Source organism: Terrapene carolina, unplaced genomic scaffold (assembly GCF_002925995.2).
Source record: "Terrapene carolina triunguis isolate 2854851 unplaced genomic scaffold, T_m_triunguis-2.0 Scaffold18, whole genome shotgun sequence".
Classification (NCBI taxonomy): Eukaryota; Metazoa; Chordata; order Testudines; family Emydidae; genus Terrapene; species Terrapene triunguis.
Genome location: NW_020664369.1, coordinates 3619310 through 3627224, shown reverse-complemented (window position 1 = coordinate 3627224; position 7915 = coordinate 3619310).

Here is a 7915-nt window from a genome sequence, read left to right as displayed (position 1 = left end):
TCTCATTTCAGAGCCAGCAGTTCTAGCCCTTCCGCTGCATCCACGGAGCTGGTTGCAGGGGACTCCCCGCTTGGCTCTGCAAGCCAGGGCTTCCTGTGAGATGAGCTGCCCAGCCCTCCTTAGGGGCACCCTGAGTGCAGAGTGGTTCCGCTCCAGGGCTGTCACTCAGCCCTGGGTGCTGAGAGCCATTGGAACACTCCAGCCCTGGGGCTGGACCGGAGGTCAGCAGCCACCCGGGCTCAATTGGTTGGGGTGGGTTTTCCTCTGTTGTCGCTGCAGAGGCCAGAGTGAGTCTCCCGGACAGCAGAGCTTTCTGGGGGTGCTGCCCCTGCCCCTTAAAATAAATGGGCGACTTCAGTTCACTTTGGATCGGTTGGATCCCAAAGCTCATTCGCCAAGAGCGGGTTTGGATCTGGTGCAGCGCTAAGCCTGGTCACAAAGAGCTGGCAGGTGACAGCTGAATTGAAGTGTGACTTTTGTTCCCAGCCTCAAGGAAAGGGCAGTCTTTTCAGTACCGGGTTTACAATGGTGACTCAGTGGCGCCATGCCCACACTCAGAAGGGGCCCTGGCATGGCCCGCTCCATTTGTGCTGTGCCCCCAGATCCCACCAAGCCCGCTGGCTCCTCTCCGCCCCCTGCCCTGGCCGGATCAAAGTCCAGCTCCAGTTCTAGACAGTCTCGTGCCGGCCACCTCTAGGGCCCTGCCTGTCTCCTCAGAGCCGAGCCGCCTGGAAGCGGTGCAGAAGTGGGGCCAGACTCAGCCAGTGGGGGGAGGTGAGTGTGTGTGGGGGCTTGGCTGGGCCCCTCCAGGCAAGTGGGTCCTGAAGAAGCCTGGAAGGGGCAGGCCCTGGCCTGGCTGATCATGCTGCTCCCAAGAGTGATTCCCTGCCCCGGGACTGGCCCGGGCCACACTGCTGGCTCAGCCCAGCTGACAGTCACCTCGGGGACCTACCGGCCGCTTCCCGGGAGCCGTCCCAGGTAAGCACTGCCAGGATGCACCCCTGCACCCCCTACCCCACCTTCAATTGAGGAGGTGAGCAGCAGGAAGGGCGGGGCCGGCCAGGGACAATGGGGTACACTGGTCCACCTGGCCCTGAGCTACCAGCATGCCCCTTTCTGTTGGGGGTGGGCCCATGCTGCACCACACAGCTCCCCTGCCCAGCGCCCCCTGGATCCACTATGCCCTGCACCCCCTGAAACCACTATGCCCAGAGCCCTCCCACAACCCTTCCACCACAAATGCACAGTGCTGTGCACACCACCACCCCTGCCCAGCACCCCCCCACCCACAGCCCCACCACAGCTGCCCAGTACCCCACACAGAACCCCCCACTCGCTACTTTCCCAATACACACAGATTTCTCCTCCCTCCCTCCCAGTGCCCTTCCTCACAACCCCATCACAAAAACTAAACAATGCCCCACACAGACCCCCAGTGCCCTGACACACACAGAACCCCCCCACTGCCCAGCACGCCCCAACAGGCTCCCAGTGCCTAGCACCCCAAAACACACAAACCTCCCCCACTGCCCAGTGCCCTCCACACCCTCACAGCCCAGCACCCCCCACACACCTCCCAGACACTCACTCCATCACACCTTGCCTCATTCCCTGGCCCTTCTCACCAGCCCTGCTGCGAGCAGGGCCGGCTTTAGGCCAATTCCACCAATTCCCCCGAATCGGGCCCCGCGCCTAAGAGGGCCCCGCGCCCAGTGGCAGGGCCACCCAGAGTGGGGGGCAAGTGGCAGAGAATCCCTTCCTTGGCTAGAGGCGCCTTTTTAATTTTTACTCACCCAGCGGCGTTCCGGGTCTTTGGTGGCACTTTGGCGGCGGGTCCTTCAGTGCCACCGAAGACCCGGAGCAAGTGAAGGACCCACCGCCAAAGACTAGGAGCACGGCCCAGTGAGTACAAGCCCCACGTGTTTTTTTTACGTGTTGGTTTTTTTTTAGTCATCCCTGTCGGGGCCCCGTCGAAACTGTTCGAATCGGGCCCCACACTTCCTAAAGCCGGCCCTGGCTGCGAGGTCTCTGGCTCCTAGGGTCAGAGCGGCGGGGGAGCGGGGGAGGGCGTCTCCAGACTCTCCATGTGCTGCGCCTGCTACATGCGCAAGATCGGTGGCTCCCATTGGCTGGGAAAAGCGCCAATGGGAGCTGTCGGAGCCACGCAGCGGGCCCTGCAGGCGGGAGCAGCCCACAGAGCTCCTTGCCCCCCCCCCAACCCTAAGAGCCAGAGGGACCTGCCGGAGGTGGGGGGTCCCGGCGGTGCCTACCTGGGGTGTCTCCCGGGAAGGATCTGGCAGGTCCCTCTGGCTCCTAGGATCAGGGGCAGCCGAGGGGTTTCCACGTGCTGCGCCTGCCACAAGCGCGAGCTCCGTGGCTCCCATTGGCTGGGAAAAGTGCCAATGGGAGCTGCCGGAGCCGCGGAGCAGGGCTTGCAGGCACCGGCAGCGCGCAGAGAGCCCCCTACCCCACCTTAAGAGCCAGAGGGACCTGCCGGGGGGCGAGGTGGGGAGTCCCAATGGTGCTTACCGGCAGGTCCCTCTGGCTCCTAGGGTCGAGTCGGGTCGGGTTGGGTTGGGGCGGGGCAGAGGGCTCTCTGCCCGCTGCCGGCGCCTGCAAGGCCCCCCTCCCCGCAGCTCTGATTGGGCAGGACGGAGCTGGTGCAGCATGCGGAGACCCCCTCGCTGCCTCTGTGCCTAGGGGCTGCACTGCAGGCTCCTGCTGGCAGGCGGGTGCCGGGAGCCGCCCCAGGAAGTGCCACCAGCCCTGGGACCTCAGATGCGTGCCGGGAGCCGTCCCCGATATCGGGACAAAGGGCATCCCGACCGATGTGCGGTCAGGACGCAGGACAAAACTCTTAAAATCGGGACGTCTGCTCACCCTAGATGGCTGAGGTACTGAATGTCTATTTTGCCTCAGTAAAATGGTGACCAGATACTCAGCACAATTAAGATTAACAACAAGGGAGAAAAGAACAGAAGCCAAAATAGGGAAAGAACAGGTTTAAGAATATTTAGATAAGTTGGATGTATTCAAGTCATCAGGGCTAATGAAAGTCATCCTAAGGTACTGAAGGAACTGGCTGAAGCAATCTTGAAACTATTAGCAATTATTTTGCAATTATTTTGCCGACAAAACAGTGGAGGTGTACACGCTACAAATCTACTTTTGGCGGTAAAACTCTGCTGTTTTGCCGACAAAATAAAACCATCTTGATGAGAGACATAAAGCTTTCTGTGGCAAAGTTAAAGTGACAAAACATCAGTGTAGACGCTGCTGTTTGTTTTGTCGACATAACTGGCTTCCACCAGTATCCCACAATGCCTGCTGTGACCGCTCTGCTCACTGTTTTGATCTCAGCTGCCCTGCAGACATGCGCCCCTCCCCTTTCAAAACTCTGTGAAGTATCTGACAGCTGAGCAAATAATTAGTGTGGAATGCTCCTGTTCTCCACTCCACTAGGAACACAGCAGCAGGCAGACTGCTGCTGCAGAGAGAGAGAGAGAGAGAGTGTGTGTGTGTTGGGAGTGGGGGACGGGACGGGACAGGATGGGACGGGACAGAACACTGCTGTGCTGCGTTGACATTCCTCAGCACCAAGAGCTCACAGAACTGCTCAGGATGCTGCTCCGCGCAGCTGAGGAGGCTGTGGGAGAACTCGGAGGGAATCACAGAACCATAGGCAGGCAGGCAGAGCAGGCTGCTTCTGCTGGGGTGGGAGGGGCGGAAGAGACTGCTGTGTGGAGCAGAGCCAGGAGCTGATGTGGGGTGATGTCTCCCCCCCATGCCTCAGGATAGGTCGGTCAGCCTGCTGTCTCCCCCACCCCAGACACTCCACTCTTCCTCTCCCTCCCCCCCTCTTCAGTTGAAAAGCAGCTGACAGTCTACTAGGATGCCCATAGAAGGATGGGATTGAGAAAACTGCATCATGTGACACTGTACCTGCCCCATGTGGCATTGCAAACCCTTTCAAAGCACCCTGAGGACAGTTGCACAGTGGGATAGCTACCCCAGTGCACTGCTCTCTGTATTGATGCAAGAGCTGCTAGTGTGGATGCACTCTACTGACACAAGATGCACAGTGTGGACGTGCACCAGCAGTTTTAATTAAGGAGGCATAACTTTGCTGACAAAACTTTGTAGTGTAGACAAGGCCTTAGAGAACTCATGGAGGATGGGCGAGGTCCCAGAGGACTGGAAAAGGGAAAACATGGACCTATCTTTAAAAAGAGGAACAAAGAGGACCCAGGTAATTATAGACCAGCCAGCCTAACTACGATACCTGGAAGATACTGGTACCAATTATTAAACAATCAGTTTGTAAGTATCTACAGTATAATAAGGTTATGAGCAATAGCCAGCATGGATTTGTCATGCCAAACCAACTTGATTTCCTTCTTTGATAGGATTACTGGCCTAGTGGATGTGGGGAAGCAGTAGATGTGATACATCTTGATTTTAGTAAGGCTTTAGATCCAGTCCCACATGACATTCTCAGAAAGAAATGAAGGAAAGTGGTCTAGATGAAATTACTCTAAGTTGGGCGCACAACTGATTGAAAAACCATACTCAAAGAGTAGTTATCAATGGTTCGCTGTCAAACAGGGAGGATGTATCTAGTAGAATAGAAGAATATAAGACTGGCCATACTGGGTCAGACCAATATCCTGGCTTCCAACAGTGGCTGGTGCCAAATGCTCCAGAGGGAATGAACAGACCAGTTTATTAAGTGATCCATCTCCTGTTGTCCAGTCCCAGCTTCTGGCAGGAAGAGGTAAAGGGATACCCAGAGCATGGGGTTGTGTCCCTGACCATATTGGTAGGGCCCTACCAAATTCCCGGCCATGAAAAACATGTCCCGGACCATGAAATCTGGTCTTCCCCACCATGAAATCTCGTCTTTTATGTGCTTTTACCCTATACTATACAGATTTCACAAGGGAGACCAGCGTTTCTCACATTGGGGGTCTTGACCCAAAAGGGAGTTTTGGGAGGGTCACAAGGTTATTTTCGGGGGGTTGTGGTATTGCCACCCTTACTTTTGCACTGCCTTCAGAGCTGGGCTGCCAGAGAGTGGCAGTTGTTGGCCAGGCACCCAGCTCTGAAGGCAGCGCCCTGCCATCAGCAGTGCAGAAGTAAAGGTGGCAATACCATACCATGCCACCCTTACTCTGCATTGCTGCCTTCAGAGCTGGATGGCCAGAGAATGGTGGCTACTGATTGAGGGCCCAGCTCTGCAAGCAGCAGTGCAGAAGTAAGGGTAGCAATACCAGACCATCCCACACTTACTTCTGCGCTGCTGCTGGGGGTGGCGCTGCCTTCAGAGCTGGGCTCCCGGCCTGCAGCCACCAATCTCCAGCTCTGAAGGCAGCGCCAACCGCCAGCAGCAGCGCAGAAGTAAGGGTAGTAGTACCGCAACCCCACCTACAATAACCTTGCGACCTCCTCACAACTCCTTTTTGGGTTAGGGCCCCTACAATTACAACACTGTGAAATTTCAGATTTAAATAGCTGAAATCATGAAATTTACTATTTTTAAAATCCTTTGACAGTGAAATTGACTAAAATGGACCATGAGTTTGGTAGGGCCCTACATATTGGCTAATAATTATTGATGAACCTATCCTCCATGAACATATCTAATTCTTTTTTGAACCCAGTTATACTTTTGGCCTTCACAATATCCCATGGCAATGAGTTCTGCAGGTTGGCTGTGCGCTTTGTGAAGAAATACTTCCTTATGTTTGTTTTAAACCTGCTGCCTATTAATTTCATTGGGTGACTCCTGGTTCTTGTGTTATGTGAAGAGGCAAATAACACTTCCTTATTCAAGTTCTCTACACCATTCATGATTGTATACACCTCTATCATATCTCTACTTAGTTGTCTCTTTCCTAAACTGAACAGTCCCAGTCTTATAAATCTTTCCTCATATGGAAATTGTTCCATCTCCCTACTCATTTTTGGTGCCCTTCTCTGTACTTTTTCCAATTCTATCTTTTTGAGAGTGGGAAGACCAGAACTGCATGCAGTATTCAAGATGTGGGAGTACCATGGATTTACATAGTGACATTATGATATTTTCTGTCTTATTATCTATCCCTTTCATAATGGTTCCTAAATTGTTCACTTTTTTGACTGCTGCTGCACACTGAACAGACGTATTCAGAGAACTATCCACAATGACTCAAACATCTCTTTCTTTCACGGTAACAGCTAATTTAAACCCCATCATTTTGTATGTATAGTTGGGATTATGTTTTCCAATGTGCACTATTTTGCATTAATCAACAATGAATTTCATCTGCCATTTTGTTGCCCAGTCACCCAGTTTAATGAGATCCCTTTGTAACTCTTCACAGTCAGCTTTGGACTTAACTAGCTTGAGTAATTTTATGTCATATGCAAACTTAGCCACTGTTTATTCTTTTCCAGATCATTTATGAATATATTGAACATCATTGGTCCCAGTACAGATCCTCGAGGAACCCCCCTATTTACCTCTCTCCACTGTGAAAACTGATCATTTATTCCTACCCTTTGTTTCCCATCTTTTAACCGGTTACTGATCCATGAGAGGACCTTCTCTCTTTTTCCATGATTGCTTATTTTGCTTAAGAGCCTTTGGTGAGGGACATTATCAAAGGCTTTCTGGAAGTCTAAGTACACTATGTCCAGTGGATCACTCTTGTCCACATGTTTGTTGACCCTCTCAAAGATTTCTAAGAGATTTATGAGGCATGATTGCCTATTACAAAAGCCATGTAGACTCTTCCCCAACATACCGTGTTCATCTATGTGTGTGATAATTCTGTTCTTTACTATAGTTTCAACCAATTTCCTGGTACTGAAATTAGGTTTAGTGGCCTATAATTACCAGTATCGCCTCTGGAGCCTTTTTAAAAAATCAGCATTACATTTGCTGTCCACCAGGCATCTGGAACAGAGGGCGATTTAAGCGACAGATTACATACCACAATTAGTAGTTCTGCAATTTCATATTTGAGTTCCTTCAGAACTCTGGGGTGAATACCATCTGGTCCTGGTGACTTATTACTGTTTAATTTATCAATTTGCTTGAAAACCTCCTCTACTGACACCTCAATCTGGGACAGTTTGTTATATTTGTCATCTAAAAGAATGGCTCAGGTGTGGAAATCTCCTTCACATTGTCTGCAGTAAAGACCAATTTAAAGAATTCATTTAGCTTCTCTGCAAAGGCCTTGTCTTCTTTAAGTGCTCCTTTAGCACAATGATCGTCCAGTGGCCCCACTGATTGTTTGGCAGCCTTCCTGCTTAATTATACTTTTACACTTGAGTTGCCAGAGTTTATGTTCCTTTCTATTTTCCTCAGTAGGATTTGACTTTGAATTTTTAAAAGATGACTTTTGTCTTCAACTGTCTCTTTTACTCTGATTAGCCATGCTGGCATTTTTTGGGTCCTCTTACTGTTTTTTTTATTTGGGGTATACATATAGTTTGAACTACTATTACGTGTTTTTTAAAAGTTTCCGTGCAGCTTGCAGGCATTTCACTCTTGTGACTGTTCCTTTAATGACTTGGATAATAGAGAAGAGAAGATACTTATACAATTTGCAGATGATATCAAGCTGGGTGAGTTTGCAAGCACTTTGGAGGACAGGATTAGAATGCAAAATGATCTTGACAAATTGGAAAATTGGTCTTAAATCAACAACATGAAATTCAATAAAAACAAGGCAACATAGTTTGCTTAGGAAGGAAAAATCAAATGCACAAGTATAAGATGGGGATTAACTAGTTAGGTGGCAGTACTGCTGAAAAGGATCTGGGGGTTACAAAGGACCACAAATTGAATATGAGTCAACAATGTGATGCAGCTGCAAAAAAGGCTAATATCATTCTGGGGTGTATTAACAGGAGTGTTGTATGAAGA